This window comes from Eublepharis macularius, chromosome 16 (genome assembly GCF_028583425.1).
Source record: "Eublepharis macularius isolate TG4126 chromosome 16, MPM_Emac_v1.0, whole genome shotgun sequence".
Taxonomy (NCBI): Eukaryota; Metazoa; Chordata; class Lepidosauria; order Squamata; family Eublepharidae; genus Eublepharis; species Eublepharis macularius.
In genome coordinates this window covers 25,014,548-25,039,619 of record NC_072805.1, presented here as the reverse complement: position 1 = coordinate 25,039,619, position 25,072 = coordinate 25,014,548, and the positions used below count along the sequence as shown (strand labels likewise).

General features: G+C 42.4%; 1 protein-coding gene across 1 annotated transcript in view; it reads left to right on the top strand.

Annotated features, from left to right (window-relative positions):
* Positions 1-25,072, top strand: part of WWOX (WW domain containing oxidoreductase) — a 748,321-nt gene that overhangs the window by 357,046 nt on the left and 366,203 nt on the right. The window lies entirely within an intron of this gene.

Genomic DNA, 25,072 nt, shown 5'->3' with positions numbered 1-25,072 from the left:
TGTTCAAATATTGCACTGTATGGGTTAATGCAAATGCTTCTTTTGCATTGTGTTTGAATAAGAGAGCCACTATCTGTTCCAAGCCGACTTCTGCACATTCCAGGATCGATACAATGCTTCTACTGTCTGTCTCTATTTTGTCTGTTGGTGGCACCACGCTGTTAGAAGTCCGTGAATAGTCAGAAAGGAAGATCATGGAGGAAATTTGGCAGTTTTATTTTCCTCTTTGTTTATTGCGTTTCAAAAGAGGTCTGTGGCTTTTTTTAAAATGGGTTTTCCCAAGTTTAAGTAAATTGCTTGCTTTGAATTCACAACTGATACGTTATAAACAGTGAATGATGGGTGTGGGTGGGAGGCAAGGTCTACCTTTTATGTACACAGCTTTAAAGCAGGTAGCACAGTGTGTGTGTATGCGTGTGAGTCAGGGAGAGATGTGGGTCCATGGTTAACTCTTTGCTCCCCATGCCATTTTCCCAATTGAAATTCCCTTCCACAGATGCAGTCCCTTTTCCCTATTACAGCTTCTGCGATCTGAAATGTCACTGTGTTTATTTCTCTGCTCCGCGCCCCCAAAATCTTGCCCTGCTGCATTCTGTTTGTCTTGATTTCAACAGTGCTTAACTGAAGAAGGCCAAAAGCTAGGGGATATACACAACTGAGAAAAAGCGAGAGTCCCCTAAATACAGTAGACCAACGATCAACTCCAAAAATTATTTTTTAAATTCAAAGTGCTCTAGGTGCATACATTACATACAAGTTCATAACCGTATATGCAACAGTCTATAATCCACAAATTTAAAAATGCATACATTCTATCAATTCTGTTTACAAATGTTTATATCGCTGAGACCGACCACTTCTTAATAAAGCAAACTATAATGAGCCGTAAACACATGGGAAATAAAGTGTAAATAGTGCTGTGCAAAAGACAAGCTATTGTCCATTATGGTATTCAATCCTCCAGTCGATGTCTGTCTCAGGACGTCCCTGACCTACGGACATTCGGCTACTTCCGTTTCGCACTGTGCTTCTTCAGGGGCAAAAGAATTCCTATACAGGTTTCAATAGTTTGCTCAAGCAGTTTGAATTCACCAGTTCAATTTCAATTTCACAAATGGTTCATCAATTTTCTTGATTTCAACAGTGAACAAAGAGATTTTAAAATATTCGTACACGTTATTCAACCGTCAAAAATAAATTTCCCACAAGTAGTCATTTGGTGTACAGGTTCACCATGTGTCCAAGCGTCACCAGAGAGTGGCTGTCTTCACTATCAGCTGCTTTTAGAATGAAATAGAGTCAGAGATATTTGGTAAGCGATGGAGTCCAGTCTCCACAGAATGGTAAGAAGAGGCTTGGTGGTCTTGTTTCTAGCAGCAGCATGTATGTGCCCCCCCCCCCAAGTCTCTCCTATCTTTGACTTTTCTTTCTCTGGAGCTTCTGGTAATTTTATTCTCACAACAACCCTACAAGGTAGGTTTGTAGGGAATTAGCAGAGTTTAAGACAGAGATTGCACATTGGAATTAATGAGAACAGACACACACTCTAGTATGTATGATCCGAACTGGTTCGGATCATGCATCTGACGAAGAGAACTTGATTCTCGAAAGCTTATGCTACAATAAAATTAGTTAGTCTTAAAGGTGCTACTGGACTCTTTTTGATTTTGCTACTACAGACTAACACGGCTAACTCCTCTGGATCTACACTCTAGTATAGCTCTGTAAGAATTCTTTCCTACATAAAGGATAAAAATAGGGTTGCATTGGATGAAAATAAGAAATTGTTAGACTGACTGCATCTTGGTAGTAAAAGGTATCTTAAGATGGCTCAAGACTCAGACTGACAGATTCTGAACAATGAACAATAAAATTACAGTATATAGCATCACTTAATTCCCCTCCCCCCAATAAACAAGCTGCCCAATAGAAAATCCTAATTCTACTTGACTATGTTTAGAGACTCCCCTTTCCTTGGTGTGGATCCTTATTCAAGGCCTAAGTGGTTACATGTAAATAAGTTTACTAACACAAATAGTTTAACATGGGACATGGAGAACATCATCAGGGCAATGGCATCACATCATTTCCACACAGATCTAGGAGTCATCAAAAACTCTGTGGTAAAGCCATAGCATTTTGAGTGATTCCTAGAACAGAGCGATGTCACTGCCGGGTTTTCCCTGGAAGTGATGTGACACCATCGCCCTGACAACATTTCCCCCCCTCCCATTGGCTGTTGGAGAGGCAGCAGGCAACAGGAGCTCAAGGCAGGAGACCCCCCCCCCTCCCACGTAAAAGTGGAACCTGATATCCCTGCTTGAGAGAAAGAGTGACAGGCCTAAAATCTTACAGAAGTCTTCATGGCAAGGTGGAAAATCTACCCATTTCCTGTCTGCTTTCTCAATAGGATATTCTATTGATGGTGGTTTAAATCTAAAGTCCATGCTGGAAATAGTGTCTGTTACAATTAGATAGTGGGAGAAAAGATTAAAAAAATCAACACATGCTTTTTGTTGTTTGCAAGGCATACCATTTGCCTTCCATTCCTCCTTTAAAAAGAAAAAATCACAAAAGACAGTGAGCGAGACAGAATAATTTAAGTATAGTTACAATATAAATCATTGGTGACAGAAGTTTCTTATTTTTTTCATAGAAAATGCACATTTAATAACGTAAAAATGTCAAAACATCCTCTGCCAAATGAACTACAGTGTTTTCTTCATGTTTTTGTTTCAGAGGCTGGCTTTAGTGCTGGTACTTTGGGATACTTGAGTGTCATAGTCTTTAGCTCTAGTTTATTTTAATTGGACAGAATTAAGTTAAGCAGGCTTCAGGATAACAAAGCAGTCCTTGGCAAGTGACTGCACTTTCCCTTGAAAGCTTAGAAATTCCTTGAAGCTCAAGTATTGAAAGGATTGAGTTAGTGACACTTGAGTATCACATGTCCAGGTTTGGATTCCTTTGTCTACTGTTACTCTTCGGGGTTCTCCACAAATATATGTATTCATTCTGGCTGTTTTCCTTCTTGATCTGCTGATGTATGAGAGTTTATTTTAACATGCAGCTGGACAGATTTTGAACAATGTGGTTTTTGTGTAGTTGATGTAATATATTTAATGAGAAAGGCTATTCCTTGAAAAAATCAAATTGATGAGAACAAATACAGTAAAATACACTGAAATTCATAATTTTCTTTGTTCTTTTTTCCTTTTCTCTCTCTCTCTCTCTTTTACCCGTTTCTTCTTCTTTTTCTTGTTTCAATTACAAAATGGATCTGATGGGTTTGGTTATAGACTGGAAAAGTGGAAGGAACAGAATAAACTCTGAAATGTGTATCCCCCACCCCCTTACTGGATTCCTGAAATTAAATAGACACAGCAATACATAAATGCTAAATTGGGAAACTACAAATCTGGGGTTGCATAATGGTGCATGAGCTAATATTACAGTAATTTTGCCCGGAATGACCCATCTAATTCAAATTCCAGAAATAAACTCCCAAGCTTAACTGCTCTGGAAAGCAGTCATGAAATACACTAAATTTAATATCTTGCTTATTTGCTTATGTTTCTGTATGGTAATCCCCCAGGGAGAACCCAAAGCAACTTACTTTAAAAAAAAATACAATTTAAATATGCAAAAAGAAAAACAACAACAATAACAAAGAATACACTAAACAACATCCTGTTCTGGTCCTAGATCTGCAGCAACAGCTCTGACCAAAGACACAGACTGAGGAATCAAGGACGAGAACTTTTCAGCAATAGCTTAAGTGCCTGTGATACAATTCGCCTTCCCTCTTAAGCTATTTGTACCTAAGAGCCCCCTTCTGTGTTAAGGCTCCTGATACTGCAAAACAGTGTTAAGTTCACCTTCCCCAGAAAAGAAATGTGTAGTGTTCCAAAGGTGCTCCTTCTGCTCTAGTGTTGCCATTTTGGGGTTGTAGATTTTTCGAGATCTGGGGGTGAAGCATGGGAAAGCCTAGAGGTTGGCAAACCTATTCTGTTCACAGAAAAGCAGAACTAGAAAACTCCTCCATGGATGAAAGGATCTATTTTAAGTCAACCCATTCTTTAAACCAAAATATTTTATATTTTTTGATATTCCCCATACATACATAAGTTTGACTTTTATATATTTCTCTAATCTCTATGTGTTTTTTATTTTTGATAGAGATGAGCACAAACTGAAATACGAACCAAAATTCCTGACAAACCGGACTTGTTCATGGTTCGCAAACTGGCGATTCATCAGAGCCCATATCTGATGAACCACCACAAACTTTAGGCTGGTTCGTTTGGTTCATTCTTTTGGTTTGTCACTGCAGACAGCCTGGTACTGATCAATCAGTTTCCTAGGCAACAGGGGATGGACTTCCTGCAGACTTTCTGCTGACCCAGAAGTGACCTTCTGCTGACCCGGAAGTGATGGTTTGCTGACCTGGATGTGACATTTTCATGAACCGAGCAAACCGGTTCATGAACCGGGGCAGATTCGTGAAAGTTTATGGTTTAGGGCTCATGAAATGCGACGAACCACGAACCACATGGTATGAAAGCTGAAGTAGATGCTCCAATTCTGCCTTAGTAGAAATATTGACAGGTACAGGAAGGGAGGTGGGAATGCAGTGACAGGTCAGAAGGTAGTTGGGAGGACTGCTTATCCTCTTATTTATCTGCTATTCAGGAGGCAGCTGAAGACAGTTTTATTTAGGACTGCATTCAATTGATTTAGGTTTTCTTTTTACTGGTAGTTTAATCATGTAATTTAAAATTCTGGGTTTTTTTCCAAGTATTTTTATTATTGTTGTGTTGACAATGTATGCTACCTTGAGGGTTGTAAAGTAGAAAACTGGCTAAAATAAATAAAGAACTGATAAATTTAGAACTGATAAATAATTTCCACCACTCTTTAGGTTAAAGTTAGCTATGACTTTTCATTATAAACACTTCTGCCATTCTAAGTGACTTGTCTTTATATTACTATTCATTGTTATAACAGCAGCAGAGACTTGCAACCCTACAGATATGTGAAGGAAGGAAAATCAGACTGGGAAATCTTATGAGGGGGCAGAGTCAATGCTTGGTATGAACTATTGTTATGGAGTTCAACTGTTTTACTACCTTTTTACTGCAGCTTGCAGTAGCAAATAGTAGTTAGTCTATAAGGTGTCACTGGATTTTTGCTTTAAAAAAACACACACACAATTATTTCATAGCAGGCGGGTCCCTGGGACATGCTCAGGCTTTGACATCTGTCCTACCTCGCTGACTGCTGATGCATCTCTGATCCCCGTTGATCATAATTCACTCTCTCCAATCTACCTCAACCACTTGGTCGTCCATTCACCTAAGAGTGTGTATGAAGGAATCACACACCTAAAGAATTATTGTACAGGATGAAGCCAAATGTCTATTTCTGAAAATGGGCAGCCAGTCTTAAGCCCAATATCCCCAGGATCATTGTGTAGTAGGGCTGCCAACCCCCAGGTGGGGCCTTGGATATCTAGGAATTACAATTTATCTCCACGCCATAGAGATCAGAATCCTGGAGAAAATGACTGCTTTGGAGGATCGACTCCAGGACTTTTTTTCTGGGAAAAGAGGTGATGGAACTCTCAAGAGGTAAATGAGGGAGAAACACATGGAAAAAAAGTGTTGCTGCTTTCAAATGCCCCATTGCTTTTTTCAGCTGAGGGGGAGGAGAAGGAGAGGGTCCCTCCTCCCTCTCCCCTCAGCTGAAAAAGCTGCTGGCATTTTAAAACAGCTTTTTTTCAGCTGACGGGAGGGGAACCCCCCTCCCTTCAGCTGAAAAAAGCTGCCCGCTTTGAAAGCAGCAACATTTTTCTTATCTGGCAAGAAAAGTGATGCTACTTTCAAATGCCTCCCTGTTTTTTCAGCTGAGGGGAGGAGGATGGGGGGGGTCCCTCCTCTCTCCCCCTCGGCTGAAAAAGATGCCGGCTTTTTAAGACAGCTTTTTTCAGCTGATGGGAGGGAAATCCACCTCCTGTCGGCTGAAAAAAAAAGCTGCCAGCTTTGCAAGGCAAGAAAAGTGTTGCTGCTTTCAAGGCTTGCAGTGTTTTTTTTCAGTTGATGAGAGATCTCCCTTCCCATCAGTTGAAAAGCAGTGAGCTTTGAAAGCAACACTTTTCTTGCCACTTGCAAGTTGCAAGAAAAGTATTGCTCTTTGCCCAAAGCTAAAGAGCTGGCTGCCTTGGGCTGTGCACAAGAGGAAACAGGATCAGTGGGTGGGGCCACCAGACATGCAATTACTTTCAATAGGTGCCAGACTGTCATTCCTTTGCGTCCCGTTTGAAAAAAAAACATGATAGACTCTATGAAATTTTACCTCACTGAAGTTCCTCAGTTTCCCAAGCTCCACCCTCCACAGGCTCCACCCAGTGTTTTCAGGTCCCGTGGCAAGAAACTGGGGGTCTTGGGGGTATGCTAGCAGGTACTGACCTTGCACGCGAAGAGAGTACACATGTTCCAGAACACTTCTGGACATCATTCCTGGTGTGACACAGATGTGTTCAGGGTGTGTAGGAACATGCTCAGATTTACCAGCCACGTTCCCATGCCCCTCCCCCACTGGACAGGTGAGAAGTTACAGGGGGCAGAGTCTGGGAACAAGTCATCCCTCATCCCCACTGGGAGACTGGTAACCCTACCTCCCCCAAATCTCTAGGAGTTCCCCAGCCCACAGCTGGCAGACAACTCTAGTATTTGGTAGTGTAGACAGATAGACACCTAGGCCATTTCTCCAACCTTCCCCAGTAAAACTTTCTTCTCCACCTCTACATTTAAATAGGCTGACTTATTTGTTCCTCTGACCCTAGTTTATATTACCTGTGTCTGATTCTGTTGTCACTCTGAAGTAGCTTTAATGGATCCCCCTTTATCCCTGCTAACCAGTCTTTTTAAAAGTACTCCAGTGGCTAACTAAGGATCCAGATCCTGACTCAGACTGATGCACACAGAGCTTTAATTCTCATTTTTATCTATATCCTGTTTTTCTCCCGAATTGAGGATCAAAAGCAGCTTTTCACATCACTCCCCTCCTCCACTTAGTCTCCAAAACCACCACCTTGTGAGCGTAGGTTAGACTGAGAGATTGTGATAGGCACAAGGTCACCTGGCAGGCTTCCATGACTGAGCAAGCGATATGTATCTGGTTGTCCCAGGTCCTAGTTGGACACTCTAACCACTACACCACACCAGCCCTCTGAGAAAAGCAGACTCAAAACGGTCTGAGAATAGCAGACATTAAATGCAAAACTGTATAAAACCACACACACACACACACACACAGACCCAACATCAATAAAAATGCATTTAAACAGCAATTTCTGATGAAACTCAAATTGATATTGTTGCTACAAGTAATCACATTTAGGATTTAATCATTTTTCTGTGTTTATCATTTATAATGGGCTCATCCGAAACAAAGAATCTGTGAATCACAAGATAACAATTGTGGTGGCTTCGCATTCAGGGGCATTGGCTTTAACAAAACCATTGGATTTTTGACATTGTAAAGTCATTGATTTACTGTTTCAAATTGTTTGCTGTTTTTTGGAGGGGAGGGGAATAATTGTACAAAAACTGCTGTTTTTTTTCCCTTTCCTGAAATGGAGCAAAATTACTATACTTGAACAGATGCAGTCAGTCGTTGTCAGAAAACACATATCTCCAGTTGGTGCCACTTTATCTTTTTCTTCTATTAACAAATGGCGGGAGTACACTATTGACATCAGAACACTTTTCCTCTTCACATATATTGTTAGCGACATGTTGGGTAGTGAGATAAATTCAGCTATGCGGCTTTTAAAGAAAGCTACTGTTTATGTTTGGAGATAAATTAACATCATGCAAAACGCAGACACCTCTTTCGCAAGCAGAAAAGACTCTCCTGTGGCATTTAATGTCTGTGTGCTTCTAGAATACTTCAGAATACTTATTACTATATATGATGTTGGAATGCCAAGTAATTTGCTTTGATCTTGATCTAAATGGCAAATAGAACGGTAATATTTTGCCATGCATCTTAGGGTGTTAGGGAAAAACACAGGGCTGCTGCCAAAAATGGTAGCTGCGTGCTGAGCTCTTTCTTGCATAATGTTGACTAAAAGATAACAACAACAACAACAACAACATTTGATTAATATACTGTCCTTCAGGACAACTAAATTGAATGAATGTCGACTTGTTTCTTCCAAACAAGTGTACACACATGCATGCCGATTGTACGTGCGTTCACTGTCACATGTGATCAGGGCTAGTGGGTCTTTCTGGTTTGGAAGGCATGTTGACAGTTCCAAACAAGTTCTCATCCTATTAGCAGGAACCATTGTCAGAATATGCAAAACGTAATTCTTCTTGTATCCTAAGGGAAGAAACAGTTCTGGATATATGTGGTGCAGTGCTTTCCTCCTAGGAGATTTTCAGAAGTCTCTTTCCTTTCTTCAGCACTATGAAGCGTGACATCAGAAAATGGTCTCAGAGTGACCCTCCTTCTCTTTCGTTCTGGTATTTATTTAAACGGGAATTCTTGATTTGGACATGATATGGGTGGCTCTAGTGAGATGAAATGCATGGGCTGAGAAAGTGGAACCCAAACAGGTTCTCTCGCCTCTCTTTCTGGGGGAGAAAGAGCCACCAGATTACATGTGTGCTAAACACGTATTTAATGGAAGAAACCCCAACCAAACTCATATTTTAATTGTGATTGTGCTCGGCTTCAAAATGGTTTGTGGAGGGGGAATGGGCTCATGACGATGTGCATGTGGAGGAGGGAGAGGCTTTGTGGGTCTCTGCTTTCCACCCAGCATGCTTTTGCAGATACAAAAAAAAGGGGTGGATAGCTCTTCATCTCTTCATCTTACTGCTGGAAATATGTGTCTACTGGAAACAACCTAGCTTACATGCAGGGAGGGGATTGGCCTCCTCACCTTCTCCATCAACATTTTGCAAAGAGATGAAACAGGAAGTGATCGGGTCGCACATCTTGGTCTCAGCCCTGACATCCACCTGTTCAAAGGGGAATGATGAGGGGCCTTTCATTCTCCAGGGTTCTTAGTCTTGTAGTTTTGAACATACACAGAATGGGAATGGGTCCACTGTATTTATTCCTATCTACATGGACATATGAAAAGGGCCTGTCTCTGCTCCTGACACTCCCCCCATTTATTATGTGGGGATAACTTAAGGTTGCCAGCCCCCTGTTGAGGGTGGGGGATACCTCACCCCACCTTTCACTCCACTGTGCCTGCTCACTTGGCTGGTGACAGGGAGAAAAGGGGAGGCAGGCCAAGAATCACGAGAGCGCACAGTGAAATGGCTGGTAGGCACATTCCAGTGGCCTTGCTGATGCACTGGATGCTACGAGGTCTCAGTAGGGCCAAATTGGCTCCCAACATAGCAAAAATGTAATATTGTGGCCCCACTGAGACTCCGTAGCATCTGTTTTTCTACCGGAACTGATGTCACTGGGGCCATTGAAATTAGGGTTACCAGATGGGCTCCCTACCGGAACCGGACAGGGGGCCCGTCACTCATTTTTTTTTCTTTTTCACGTGTGTGCTCCCAATCCTTGCATGATGATGTCACTCAGTGATGTCATCGCTGTCCCAGCAACTGGGCATGGCTGCCAGGTGCTTTGCCAGCCGGGCACTTCTCGACACCCGGAGTGAGCAGGCTTGCCACTTCCCAGGCATGGAGAAGTCTGGCCTGGCCCGGTGCTTCTCCAATGCTTGGGGAGCTCACAAGCACACCACATTCCAGTGTGGAGGAGGCTGGCCCGCTGGGCTCTTGTCTTGGGCAAGCAGGCTTGTCGTTTCCTGGGCGCAGAGGATGCTGGCCATCCAGGCACTTCTCCAATGCTCAGGGGTGAGCAGTCTCACTGCTTCCTGGGCTCAGAGGAGGCTGGCTGGCTGGGCATTTCCCCCATGGGCAAAAATACTGGACATTGATTTGACTATCTGTCCAGTATTTTTACTGTGGACCAGACCCCTAGCAACCCTAATTGAAGTGCAATGTGTGCAAGACAGATTGATTGGGGGCCCATGCCTGCCTAGCAACCTCCTTGCCCCCTGCTTTAAAGGTGGGTGGGGCTGGCAACTCTAGGATAACAATATTGACCTTCTTTACGGGTTTATTGTATAAACTACTAGCGTAAATGAAATACTTACAAACAAACACTGTAGAGCACAGGAATTGCTTTGTTATTGTAGCTGGTTGTCCCTACTAGAACATTTGGAGCAAATGCTCAAAGAAGGTGGTCTAAGCAACACATTGTCTATATCGTGTGAATGATTATGCGACTCTTTAAAAAAAAAACCTGTGTACTTGTAAGCTGGCAATTTTAGCGCTGCCAGGTGAAGTCGGGAAATGCTCTATTTACTTGCTTTCTATTGACTAGTTGCATTCAGGCAGGGCTGCCAGTGCGTTGACATGGAAAGCAACAGACGGAACCATTTCAAACCATTGACATTTTACTGCTTTATTTGCAAACTGAATTGCTCCTGTATGCCCCAGTTACTTTTTTATGGAGTGTTTGCATGTTGACACAGCTCTTAAAAAGAGAAGGGGGGGATTGAGAGGGGCTATCATAGAGAAGCTGTCAATTAACATCCGTTTACTTATTTTGGTTTTATTTGTTTGCTTTGAAATACTGAATAATTTCTAAGGTCAAGAGAATGCATTAAACAAATAAAAGCACTTAGTGATTCACAGTTCCATCTGCAGGGGTTTGGAGGCTCCGTGGAAGTGAAATGTATATATTTAAAACATTAAGTTTTCTTCATGGAGAATATTTTCATTTCTCGAAACAGACTGGTTTCTGTAGTGTTGATTTAAAGTGCTTTCTGCTGTATGACTACCATTAAGGAAGAATGCACTGAAAGTTAAGTGGCATATAAACACATTCGTGCATTTAAAAAAAAAATGAAATAACTGAGTGACTGGAAACTGCACACTCCCTGAAACTAGAACAATTTCTTGATTCAAATAATAATTCAGGTACCTCCGGCTCACAGTTAATTACTTTTATTATGGTAGAATGTAGCACCCGATTCAGTTGCTTCCTACGATCATCACGAGTACTTTTAGGCATAAAGGCAAGAGAAACAGTTTACTGCAGTGGTTAAGAGCAGCAGGGCCCTAATCTGGAGAACCAGGTTTGAATCCCCACTCCTCTGCTTCAAGCCAGATGGGTGACCTTGGGTCAGTCACAGCTTCTCAGAGCTCTCTCAGCCCCACCCACCTCGCAGGGTGTTTTGTTGCGGGGATAATAATAGCACACATTGTAAACCACTCTGAGTGGGTGTTAAGTGGTCCTGAAGTATGGTATATAAATCAAATGTTATTTTTTATTATTAAAAAAGACTCTCTTCCCCTTTTTTCTTCAGTTATATACTGCTTTTCTCCCTTTTGGAGACTCCAAGCAACTTATCGCATTCCTCTTTCTTCCTCTACTCTGTTCTCATAGCAACAACCCTGTGAGGTTGGTTATGCTGAGAGATGACAACAGGCCCAAGGTCACACAGGAGCTTCCATGGCAGAGTGAGGGTTTGAAGCCCTTAGTCCCAGTCTTAGTCCACCACTCTAACCACAGCAGCTTTCCCCTTGCAATATGTGGTCACCCAAGCTCTCAGAACCACATCTGAAGTCCTGCTATATATCCTACAGCCAGTTCATAAGAGTGAGATGTATGATGGGGTCTTTTGGGTCATAGCACCACAATTTTGCAAGTATCCTTGGGGAAATGTTTCTGTCTCCTTTAGTATTCAGTTTCCCATGAACAGTGAAAATGTATTGTATGTGTTTGTGTTTTTAAGGAAAGCCTTGCAAGTAGAGATCCAATTCCCCGGCGAGAGTGGGGGATCCCCACTCCCAGCCTCCCTCCCTGCCTCCTATTATCTGGCTGGTGGGGGGCAAAGTGTAGGAACAGGGCAAGAAGCCCCTGGAGTGTGCTGTCCTGCATTCTGAAGTGTGAGCAGTTAACCCCGGCCTCAACCATCTTTAATAGCTGCTTATGATATAAAATCCATAAGTCCCTTAAATCTGATGCACCTTAATTTGCATTAGAGTTCCAACCGTCTGAGCAAAATGTTGCTGAGTCCCGCCCAGGAGAATGAGTCATGTATGGAATGTGAATATAAATGATAAGTGATTGGGCGTGATTGGCTCCTGCCCCTTCAAGCTGTGCAATGTGCAGTCTTGACAATAAGGGTATTTGTGAGTCACTCACCACCCAAACATTCCAATCTCCCCTCTTTTCTGTGATTGAACTCTATCCTACGATCGAGGGCTATCAATCAGCTCTGATAAGTTTGTAACTCCTTGTGGGAACATTTAATCAAGGATCTAAATTAATGAGCCAAGCTCAAGGATCATTAATTAGCAAACATTTCTTTGTAAAGCACCAGGAACACCCAATCTGATTTCTTCGTCGCACCCAGTAGCACCAATCAAAGATAATCAAACCTTTGTCATTCCCAGGAGATGACCTTTAAGGTCTTTGTCCTAATGACTGAGTGGGCTCCCCAGCCTCAGGGCTTGATTTGCCTTATAAGAACTCGGGCTTTGCCCCATTCAAATTATACATGCTTCTTCAGAATGCTGTACCCTTAGGGCCTCCTTTCCTAAACCTCTCCTGGTCAAGAACGCTGGCCGTTTGAAGCACTTTTCCTTCGTGATTGTGTGATTATTTAATTGAATATTGTAATCTTAAGTTTTTATTTTGGTATCTCATTTTTACATTGTGTTTGAAATCGTTGTTTTACTTTAGGTGATCATTGTCAGAAAAGCAAGATATAAATCTTTTAAGTAAAGTAACCAAAGTATAATAGGACATCTTTAATTCATAGGGTTGTCCTAAGTCAGAAGTGACTTGATGGCACAAAAAACACAGAGACAAATAAAAGTTTTTAAAAGTCCCAGTGCCAAGCAACCCCTCTGTGCTATGTATGAGGCTTTCACAAGGTCACCCTTGCATTTACACAGAAGGAACAAGTTTGGTCTTTCAGTTCTGGGGCCGGATGTGAGTTTTGTTGTGAAAAAAAGATCAGTTGCACAGCAAAGGTGATGATTCACACAGAGGCTCTGTGAAAGCTCAGACATGGGAAGACATGTCAGTACTGCTTCTCACCATCTCCTGGGACAAGTTCAAAGTATGGGTTGAATCATGAGGAGACAAGTCATACCCTCAAAATGTGTTCAAGATTTTAAAAGACGGGTGACCAGCCAGTCGCCTGCTTTTAAGCTGATTAACTGGCTGCATTTAAATGTGTGCATTAAGGAAATTTCAATATAGAAACCTCCCACTGATTCTTTGAAAGAAACACCATCTTCAATTCATTTCCTTTTTGCTCTGTATTACTGTAATATACAAGATCCAAAGTTGTTGCAGAGAGTAAATTTACAGCCATACTATTGGTGCACTCATTGGAATAATCAGCGAATACGTAGCTGATTAATCTTACCAACTGATGCCTGCAGTTCTAGCAATCACATCCCAGACTAAATTTAGGATAGCTTTACCTGCACACCATGTCAAAATCGTGGTGCCTGCCAGCCCTTGCCTTCTGTTTCCTGCATTATACATATACATATTTTTTTTTTCCAAAAATGGCAATCAGGCCGACAATGTAACATCACTTTAAGGAATCCAGTTCTTTCTACAAATCGCTGGAAACCGATTTTACCCTAGGGTTTCTGGGGATTCCTACATAGGCATGACTTTCCCTGGAAGTAACATCATGTCATCACCACCAGCCACCTCCATGTTCCCACCCCCAGTCTCCCTATCCAGAGGAGAGAGCAGGGTATTGTTTGTTCTCAATGAAAGGCAAAACTAGCAAAACTGGTTCTCTCCTCAAAAGCTTACAAGAGATGGCTGCAAGGTTTTTCAGACCCAAGATCTGAATTCCACTGGGACTGTCAAATAGGGATGCGAGACCCCTGCTGGGGGTGGGGGATCCCCTGCCCCCACCTCTACCCCCTGCTCCTGCTTACCTGACTAGCAGGGGGAGTGTGACTTCTGTATGTGCTCCCCTGCGGAGCTGCACACTCCCATATCTGCTGCCGCCCAGATCGGGCCCGTTTTGGCTCAGATTGGGGCCGCTGCAGAGCGTGGGAGCACTCCTGCCCTCTGCAGGGGCCCAAAACGCACCCATTTCTGCCCAGATCAGGCTCATTTTGAGCCCATTTTAGCATGGATCTAGCCCATTTTGAGCCACTGCGGAGCGTGGTAGTGCTCCTGCACTCTGCAGCGGCCCGAAACGGGCCCATTTTTGCCTAGACCAGGCCCATTTCGGGCTGCTGTGGAGTGCAGGAGTGCTCCCACGCTCCACAATGGCTCAAAACGGGCCCGATCAGTGCCAAAATGGGCCCGAAATGAGCCCAATCTGGGCTGAAGTGGGCACGTTTTGGGCCCCTGCAGAGTGTGGGCACACACTCACAGGCTGCGTGATGACGTCACTTCCCAGAAGTTATATCATCATGCTTGCGGGGGGGTGCACCCCCCACCAAAACAGGTAAGTGCCAGGCCCCAATCCCCCGCCAGGAGGTTGAGGGGGCCTGGCAACCCTACTATCAAAGGAGATGCAAAGTATAATCTGATGTATTTACCCATCCTGTAATACAAAGGGCACGTGAGAAATGGGGTACTGGGGAGGCAAAATGTTCCGGAGAAGTTCCAGCATATACCACAGACAGCATCTGACTGTGATTCATAGATTTAAATACTCTTTTTTTTTTTTTTTTGCAATGTGAAGTTAAATAGCCCCCGTTGACCTCTTGTGAAGTTATGCAATTAACTAAAGTATTTATCTATATCATTTCATAGTGCCATTCTTTTCCTTCACACTTCAATTTAAAAAAAAAAAACATCCTAGCTAGCTGGTTACCTGACTGTGGAATCCTCTGCTGAAAAGACCCCGGCCCTTCTGTTAACACAATACTTTTATCCAGTAATCACAGCCTGCAGGAGACAAAATAACAATTCATCTGGAAAATGAGATTAACTCATTTAAGTTAGGCAGTGATCACAGAAAGAAACCCGTTGGTGTTATCTGCTTGAACGAAAGCATACAGGTTCGAGGCCATTCCGGTTCAGGGGGTCTTTGTAGTAGGCCCAGCTTGTCGAAAGTAATTGGGCCCTGTCGGAGTATGTCTTTGTGAGATATGGATATTACAATGGAATTCTATTAATCTCTGACAAATCCCCTCTCATCTGATAGAGACTGCATCCCCCTTTGCTTCTAGCGAAACACTTCCAAACCACCTTTATACATGCATAACGTTAAGATGCATGTATGTGAGTGTATGAGGCGGCACCTAAATATCTGTCTTTGTGTCTCAGGTGAAAATCACTGACACCTTTCAGATCTTTTACCTTTGGAAATTGATTGACCCTAAGACCATACATTTCATGGAGTTCGCATTTTGGTTTTACTGCTTGCACATGTATTCCAAGTAGTATCCCCCCTCCGCCAAACTCCCATAAGCATAGTTCTGTATGGGTTTGATTTTTATGCTATGTTGTACAAGTTTTTGAATAATGAGGGATTTATTCTAATAATATGTTTTAGGACAATATTTAGGAAATGTAATGCTGATATAAATTGGCTATTTAATAGGGTTGTCTTAATCATTCCAGAGGGGTAGCTTTTTTGTTTTTCCCTTTCCTCTGAAAGGAAAAGAAACTGCAGCTGTCTCATTCCCTTGGAGGGAGTGGAGAAGGGGGGAGGAAGGTAGATGCCAACCTCCTAGCAAAATAAAACCAAGATCCAGTGACACCAGAAAGATGAACAGTATTTATCCTAGTGAACTTTTGTGAGTTCAAGCTCACTTCTTCAGATGCTATGAAGAAAAAATACATATAAAAATGTGGAATATGATTGTCTCATTGCATCTGAAGAAGTGAGCTCAATAGCTTTATTAGCAAGAAGCACCTTGTTGAAGTTAACTAGTTTTCTGTGCCAAAGCGATATAGAAGGGTTGGAGACTGTTAGAGCAAATGAAGGGAACTTATACCTTCATTCATAATTCTCAGAGCAAATGAAGGGAACTTATACCTTCATTCATAATTCTCCACAAGGTAGAATTCTTATCTTGGGCTTTCACAAGATGGCAAATGTGCTTAAATGATAGTCTGCTAATTAATCAGTTCAAAAGCAAGCCAGCCAATCAAGTAAAAGTCCTATTGAAAACCCAAGTTTGCACATCCAAACGTTTTACTACTGAATTTTGATTTTGCATGTTTACAAGCACAAATGTATGATCCCCTCATACCAGCATGTATTTAAAAGTCAGCTTTAAAAAATTGGGTTTGGCTAGATTATGGGTTTTATCTTGCGCCATATGCCAGCTATGCTTAGCATAGGAAAGAATTAATTGTCTGAGATACAGATGTGGAAAAATGGTTAGTAGCTTATGGTCCCTGAAATATTAGACAGCATAGCTTTTAATATGTGTTCAAAAATTCATAAGCAATTGCTCACAATGAAAAGTTGGACATGCCTGACTAAAATTCCATATCTTGTCAAAGCTATATTGTACGTCCTTTCTGTTCCTGATTATTTGGGGGGGAAGTACACAGATGTATTAAAAGACAAGATCATCCCTGTATTATCTATTGCTGTATTTGGTCTGCATTTCTTTTTTGGTACTATACAAACGTTTAGCATTGGGGCAGCATAAAAAAGGCAATTCAGCAAGTGAGATGGAAATCATTGCTACCAGATAGATTAAGGCTAATGATGGTTTGCATTTTAGTTTCTGGTTTGAAACTTAAACCCACTTGCAAGATTGAGAAAAAGCCCTTGAGTAGATTTTGGGCCAAGGCCTGAAAATACTCATTTCAGTATTTCTCAAGCTTTAATATTGCTGCACTCACTGGTCTTTTCAGTGCAACTTATTGAAAGGAACTCAGTAAATCCTACCAATATTTAGTTGGATGCAAAACATAGGATTGGATCCAAAGGTGATAGGGTTGCCAGCTACAAGTTGGGAAATTCCTGGAGATCTGGGGGGGGGGGGATGAAACCTAGAGAAAGTGGGGTTTAGGGAGAAAAAAGGACCTTGGCATGGCATAATTCCATAGAGTCCACCCCCCAAAGTAGTCATTTTCTCCAGGTGAACTGGTATCTGTGGCCTGGAGACCAGTTGTAATTCCGGGAGATCTCCAGCCACTGCCTGAAGGCTACAAACCACAAACAAAATGGAGAGAGTGACAGCGTCAAACTGCAAATAAACCAATATGACCGTCACCTACTAACTAATGTAACATAAAAGATACTCAACACGTTTATATGCAAAATTACAAAATTTACTCGCACAGCATTAAATTCCAAAAACTCAATCAAAACAGTTCTAATTGAACAACCATATGAAGGCATGTATCACATTCCAAATGAAAACAACAAGGGGAATGGGGAATATTTTCAAACCAATCCCCTATTGTTTGCAGAAACACAACCACTTTGAATAGGGCTAAAGAAGCCTCTACACAATTTCATACAGATCTCAATATGTACAGAGCACATACATGTTGCTCATATCAACTTTCAACGAAAAATAAACTGCTGATTTAGAATCGATATTTTTGAATTGTAACTGCCTGGAGGCTGGCAACCCTAAAAGGTGACCTACTCACAGATGGAATATTCCACTTGTGAAAGAACTTTTATATAAATGGAAGGGCGTCTTTGGATCCAATCCATTGCTGGCGGTTGGGGGATTACAAGGGTGGAATGAAAGGTGGAAGGCAGCAGAATCCAACAGTGAGCAAAAGTATCTCCACTCTCACGGGAGAATGGCAATCCAGCTATGAGTTTGCACCAAATTAACGTAGATATCAATAAGCTTGTAGATAATGTAGAAGACAATTAAAAATTGAGCCTAAAACACTTCTTCTGTTTTACTGGTAAACTTTTAATTATGTTTATGTCAATATCATTATTAAAAAAAAATATTTGTGTGATGGATTGTATGGAAACATGACCAATTAGTTTACAACGAAGGCTTATGCTTATGGCTGCTATAATTGTGTTTCACCCAGTTCAGACACTGCAGTGATTAAAATGTGTATGTGTGTGTGTGTTTTCTCTCCTGCAGCTACGTAGCTTACTTTTCAAAGAATGTACATGGCTAAGCACTCCACTGGATTTTATTCTTTGAGTATTTATTGTTATGCCTTATAGCCACAGTCAGTTTTTATGGCATCAGCTAAAAAAGCCATAGTTATGCTTTATAAATGACCCGACTCAGGAAGACAGCAGAGTTGCACCCTTCTAAGTCCCCTGAATTCAATGACCATAGAAGGATATAACTCTTTTTTAGGAATGCATTGCCAATATGGTGAAGTGGCTGGGGCTTAGATTGTAGTGAGCCAGGTTGAGGTCTTCACTCTCAGTGAAACTGCTTGCTTTCTCTTGTCCAAATGTACCTCACCAGGTTATCGTGGATGTAAAATAGGGAGAAGGAGTTTGGACACTGCCCGGAGTTTGTTGGAGGTAGGAATAAAAATATAATAAACCATCGTGGCGGTGGGGGGACTATCCTACTCAAGGAGGGAGGAGATTGCTCAGTTTGCTAAGGGTACCCAGGAAGGACAAAGGTAGCTGAGAAAGGTGCATACTGCCTCCATCTTTTCCTGAGCACTTAGCATATAGTGAAAATGGTGCTACCATTAGGGTTCCTGGGTGCCTGCTGGTGGCAGGCAAGCTCCTGGGTATTTGCCCCCTCGCCTGCCAATCACCCAATGACTGGAGGGAGGAGCAAGCTCCTGGAGGTTGCCTGCCACCAGCAGGAACCTCAGGAATGTGCGCTGCGCATGTGCTCCCAGCTGGCATGGATATGTCACTTCCGGAAGTGAAGTCGTCACGCTGGCCTTGGGAGCATTCCTGCACTTCGTTTGGGGCTGATTTGGGTCCAAATGGGCTGAAGCAGCCCCGTGTGGAGCATGGGAGCACTTGTGTGGCCGGCGCGATGATGTCACTACCAGTTGTGATGTCATTGCATTAGCCTCAGGGCTCGCACGTGCGTGAGCGGCATGAAGTAAGTGCCAGCTCTCCCTACCTCCCAATGGAACGTGAGAGGGACGTGGAACCCTATGCTACCTTGCCTGATTGACTGCTCGTGCTGGCTGTGCCAGTGACTCATTCTCCATTAGCATGCATATGTTGCCAGAAGCACAAAAGTTAACCAGCCAACCACAGGGAGACAGTTTGTGTATGAATTCATGTGAGGGGTGAACTGGTCGTGACTGAAGTGTCATGTACAGGTGGAGTTATAAATGTAGGATGTAATGAGACACTTCAGTTTCTTGCAGAGGACATTTTCAGTTTGGCGCTCTCTCATATACTTAAAAAAAAAAAACCTTGGCAAATCTATTTGCTTTCAGTGCACTTGTCCTATCAGCACATTTGAGACCCATTGCAGCTTTACTGAATGAGTTGTTCAAACCGAGGGATGCTTGTGTCATATTTTCACCATTGACAACTGCAGCCTCTAATATAGGAGAGGAGGAACATCTGAGGGGCACAGTGGACATCATGTCTGGAACGATGTGGTCCAGGATGTAAACTTCTATCATCTATTTAGTTGGCTCCCTTAAAATTTATCCAGCATTCTTTATGGTGTCTCAGAAGATCTTGTGGTAAGATTCCTAGATCATGTGCAACTGCAAATGGCTACAGAGTTCTTCCACAGTTTCCTTTGTGTCATTATATGAGATCTTGTGGAGGGACTCCTCTTAAGATTTTCGGGTATAGCTGCTTGGAGTAGGAACATGCTTGAGGTGCCTTAACGTTGGAACTGTGTCAACGGTCTTGAAAAGGCCAGATAGCTATCTCCTCATACTTTACTAGATACTTTGGTCTCTCTAGGTGAGAATTACGGTTACTCAAACACCAGTTGGTTCAGTTTGTAATATGTTTGCCAGTTGCAAACAGGGAGCTGATTTTGATAGCCTGTTCCACTCAGCAGGCAATTATTTAAAGAGGGCTGCTTTCACACAGCAACAGTTATCCATGTAACAAAGGGACTTCCACATGTCAGTTTTTCTCACACACTTTCCTTGCCTCAGCTTCCAGTGGCTGTCAGTTCCCTTCCACATCACCAGTGGGCTTTTTTGGAGGGGGTAATGGCAAATGCTGTAGAGATCACAACAGTACAATAACATTCTTACATCATACTGCCCTGATCTCTTTCTAGTTTCTCTACATTCTCAATTTTTTTTTAAAAAAAATTAAAAACAGCCCAAGTCTCTAGCCCTTTTTGTTACTCTCCATAACTCTCCACCCCAGTATATAAAAGGCGGCCGTTTAGTCATATGTGGGGAATTAAAAGTAGTGAAAAACCTCAGTAACTAATGCTGGGTGCTTGACTTCACATGGACAAACCAAAGCACCCTTGACCCATTTTAAGAATGGCATTTTGCCTTGATAATAGCAGTGAAGGAATATTTAAACGATCCTCCCCCCAGGCCCATCACACAGAGAATCCTCTCTCCACCCCAAGCAGAGATTCCATCGTGGTGTTCTTTTCATTTGTTCATTTTAAGCACGTTTTCACTAAAGCACTCGACTTCAAGCGATTCTCAATTCAATTTGAACAGAGAGGTTTTTGCGTGTGGATAATTTACATATAAAAGCTTTACTGTACATTTTATAAAATGACTGTGTACAGAAAACAACCATTTCAATTTAACAGAATTGTTCTTCCCCCAGCTGAGTTCCTTCCCTTCCTCGCTCCTGCCCTTTTTTACTAGCCATTCCCTCCCTTCCTCATCCTAATTCCGAATTGTTAGTGACTGAAAATTGATGTGCCTTTTCCAAACTATACTAACATACATCTCTAGACCCACTGTGATTTGTCTGTAATATGAGAAGATTAAAAGTGTGTTTCTATTATCAAAGTAATTTGGGGATGACAGGTATCCCAGGTGTGTTGAAACCTCTCGGTCTCTTCCTCCTCCTCCTTTCACTCTCTCTTCCTTGAAGCACAACAATTGAGATGGTAATGTTTCCTCTTAATGTCTTATTCCACATTTGCACTCTGAATCTTCTAATGACTTTCTAGATGGGAAGTATGAATCCTTAATAGCCCCTTTGCTATTATTTCTGTGTCTGATACCTCAGTTTGAGGTAGACTAGTGGTTTTCAAACATTCTCCCTTGAGGGAGTTCTGTTCACCTTTCTTTGTCTGAGGAACCCACGTGTGATTCTCATATCTATGATTAGAGATGGGCACGGACAGCAATATGAACAAAAAAAAAGCCACAAACAGCAGCCCAGTCTGCTGTTCACAAACAAGCTCTTCATGAAGCCCCAGTCTAAACGAACAGGTGGTCGTTGCAAGTTTCGTTCATTGCTGTTGGTTGCTGTTCGTCAAGCCAGACAGTCTGGCACCTGCAATCAATTCCCTTGGCAACTTAGGCAGAGATTGTCTGAATTCTGTCTGAACTCCTGCTGTTGCCATGGAAACACCACTCTAAGCCCAATTTAGTTTGATAGGCAGGTCTTTCTTTCAAGCGTGGAGCTCCAAATTTGTTATAAGGGAGCAAAGAGCAGGGGGGAGGGGAGCTCCCAGCTCTGGTTTTGCAGACAGTGGAGAGGGAGAGACAGCTGCTATTAGACAGACAGGGTGAGTGCATTGGAGCTTGAATTTTCTTTGTGTGTGATGGGATAGGGATCTACCCCTTCAGGTTCCAGGGCTGCTGCCTGTCTCTGGGCCAAGCTATTATTTATTATTGGTACCTTTCCTGGTGCCTGCTCAGGTCAGGTTTCTGGGAGTGGTGCAGTAGGGATCTACCCCTTCAAGTTCTATGGCTGCTGCCAGGCTCTGGGGCCAAACTATTATTTATTATTGGTACCTTTCCTGGTGCCTGCTCAGGTCAGGTTTCTGGGAGTGGTGCAGTAGGAATCTACCCCTTCAAGTTCCAGGGCTGCTGCCAGGCTCTGGGGCCAAGCTATTATTTATTATTGGTACCTTTCCTGGTGCCTGCTCAGGTCAGGTTTCTGGGAATGGTGCAGTAGGGATCTTGACCAAACTTGGATGATGGCTGGAGGAGAGCCTGCTGGCCCCCACGAACATCCAACCACAAACATGTTCGTGAACAGGTCATGCTCGTAAGTGTTCGTGAGTCCCTGTTTGTGGATGGCAACGAACAACATGTTCGGGTTTTTTTCTGTTCGTGCCCATCTCTATCTATGATCCAAAGAGGGGAACAACCAATATAGTGAAGTGGAACAATCCTAAAGCCCCAGGGCAGGAGATAACAGATTTTTAAAAATTGTTAATGATATGGTTAAAAGATAGGTAATGTCTTCCTCCATTTCTCACAGAACTGGAACTTAGAATCCTCAGTTGAAATTATTCAGAAGAGACAAAAGGAAATACTTCCTTATGCAGTGCAGAATGAACATCTGGCCACAAGATGGCCAATAGCCATTTGCTTTAGATTTTTAAAGGATTACATGGGGGGTTGGATCCATCACTAAATGGAAGATTCAAGTTCAAGTTCAATATGCATTTGAAAAGCAAGATGATACTAAGGAAAAACAAAGGAGCAGAATTGCTTCTTTTGTGCTTGTGGGTTTCTTAGAGTGTCCTACAGGCCATGTTTGGTAGCGCGCTGAACTAGAGCAGAGCTTGATCCAGCGAGTCAATTCTTTATGCCTCAGAAAGTTACAGGAAATTCTTAAGCATTTTCCAGGGTGCACAGGTTTGTTTGTTTGTTTGTTTGTTTGTTTGTTTGTTTGTTTGTTTTTCCCTCTAAGGAAGGGAGCTTTGGGTCTCAAATGTTGGTCTTTACGGTATCGCTAGACTAAAATCTTGCAGTTTTTTTCTGTAGTTATTGAAATATATTTTCTGTAGTCATTGACATATTTTATCATTAGCAATGATAAAATTAAAATTATATATATAATTTAAGATTTTGAAATCTAGTCAGAAAATAAGTATATTACTTGGGAGTGATAAAGTTATCTGGTAAAGAAACACATACAATTAACTATAAGAAGCTCACAGTCAGTCTCTCTTAGCCTAAGCTGCCTTATAAGCTTGTAGAGAAGAGAAAATGGGAGAAAGTACACATAATTTCTTGAGCTCCAATTGAATGGGCAAAATAAACACCTTTAGAATAATTAATTATGAAGCTATTGTGACCCACTACCAGTTTTTCTTATGGGAAAAGGTAGGCCTATTTTCAAATCTACTTCTTCCCGACAAGCAGAGGTTCTCCAAACAACAGACTAACATGGCCAGTCATATTGGAAATCACTCTACAGCCTCTGCTATTGTCATAGGTAGGCATACCTGGCTCAGAACCACAACATTAGCCCCTCACCATAAGATAAAGAAGAAGACTTTCCTTTTGAAGGTTCCAACCTATTTTCGTCCACTACAGGATGAGGCACTAGAGAAGATTAAGTATGATAAAGTGACAGTGAGATCTTTGGGAATCACACCTCTCTACCCTAATCCCTTCAGGCAGAGATATCCCCCATTGGCCATATCCATTTTACAATAAATACCATTGGTTCCATTCCTGGCCTACAGAGGCTCAGTCTCAACATCCTTCTTCCTCAGCCTCTATTCAACCTTGTAGGAAGTACTTTAGAACTAAATCAAAAGACTGGTTCCCAAACTCCAAAGTATCTATCTGGCTCAAACAAACAGAGTTTTTGATGCTAGACCCTCTTGTGCTCTGCCAGGCTTACTTCCTCTGCAGGCCTGGGAGTGTTGTCAACCAAGACTGTTGTCTGAAGTTCAAGGCAACTTCTCAAAACATCCGACCTCTGCCCAACCCTCCACCTCCCCCTGCTTATAGAGGAAGTGCAGTCATTTTTATTGAAAGGTTCCATAGAACTGGTTCCATCCATTTGCCCCAGTATAGATCTTCATTCCCTAAACAAGTTCATCATTTTCAAAAAGTTGTTGTTGTCAAGTGTTGTTGTTAAAGAATGTTTTACCCCTATTGCAAGTTCAAGTTTGGTTCACTACTGTTGATTTAAAGCTTGCATTTTTTCATGTTCCAATAAAAGTTCACTTCAGAAACTTTACTTCCAATGTGGATCCAAAAAAATACCAATACAAGGTTCTTCCATTTGCTCCTTTTATCTTTATGAAAATCATGGCAGTAGTGGTCAGCTACCTCAGAGAAAAAAGGTGTGCGATTTCTCCCTATCTCGCTTATGTCCCACCACATATCTCTGGTTCTTACTGTCCTTGAACAACTGGGCCTCAGGGTCAATCTGGAGAAGCCATCCCTGGTTCCCCAGCAGAAGTTGATATTTGCGGGGGCAGTCCTAGACTCCTCCCAAGCCCTTGTCTTCTCCACTCCAGACAGGTTAATGAAATTTCCTGTCTGGTTTCCCACTGTGTTTCAAATGGTGCAGGGCAGAATCTACAATTTCCCCATACCCCCAGACCTGCTACAGGATGACATGGTTCTCCACCATAACCTTGACACTCTAATATTGACGGCCTGGTTCATCTCTCCTCTGGGCTAATTTTTCCTCCCTGCTTCGAAAGGCCTTGTTAGAGGCTAGAAAACCATCCATCAGGAAATCATACCTAGCCAAATGTAAAAGATTTTCTTTTGGGGCCAAAGACAGCAATCTGAACCCTGTCTCTGCCTCATTGTCCTCCATTTTATACTATTTGGCCCAGTTAAAGCATCAAGGTTTTGGCTAATTCCTCCATTAAAGTCCACCAAGTGACCATTTTGGCCTACCATGACAACATAAGTGGGAAATCTCTCTTTGCCCAGCCAGAATGCAAGTCCTTCCTTAGAGGTCTAGCTAAGCTATAAGATTTTCTTTTGGGGCCAAAGACAGCAATCTGAACCCTGTCTCTGCCTCATTGTCCTCCATTTTATACTATTTGGCCCAGTTAAAGCATCAAGGTTTTGGCTAATTCCTCCATTAAAGTCCACCAAGTGACCATTTTGGCCTACCATGACAACATAAGTGGGAAATCTCTCTTTGCCCAGCCAGAATGCAAGTCCTTCCTTAGAGGTCTAGCTAAGCTATATCCTCCAGCATCCAGTCCGATTCCCC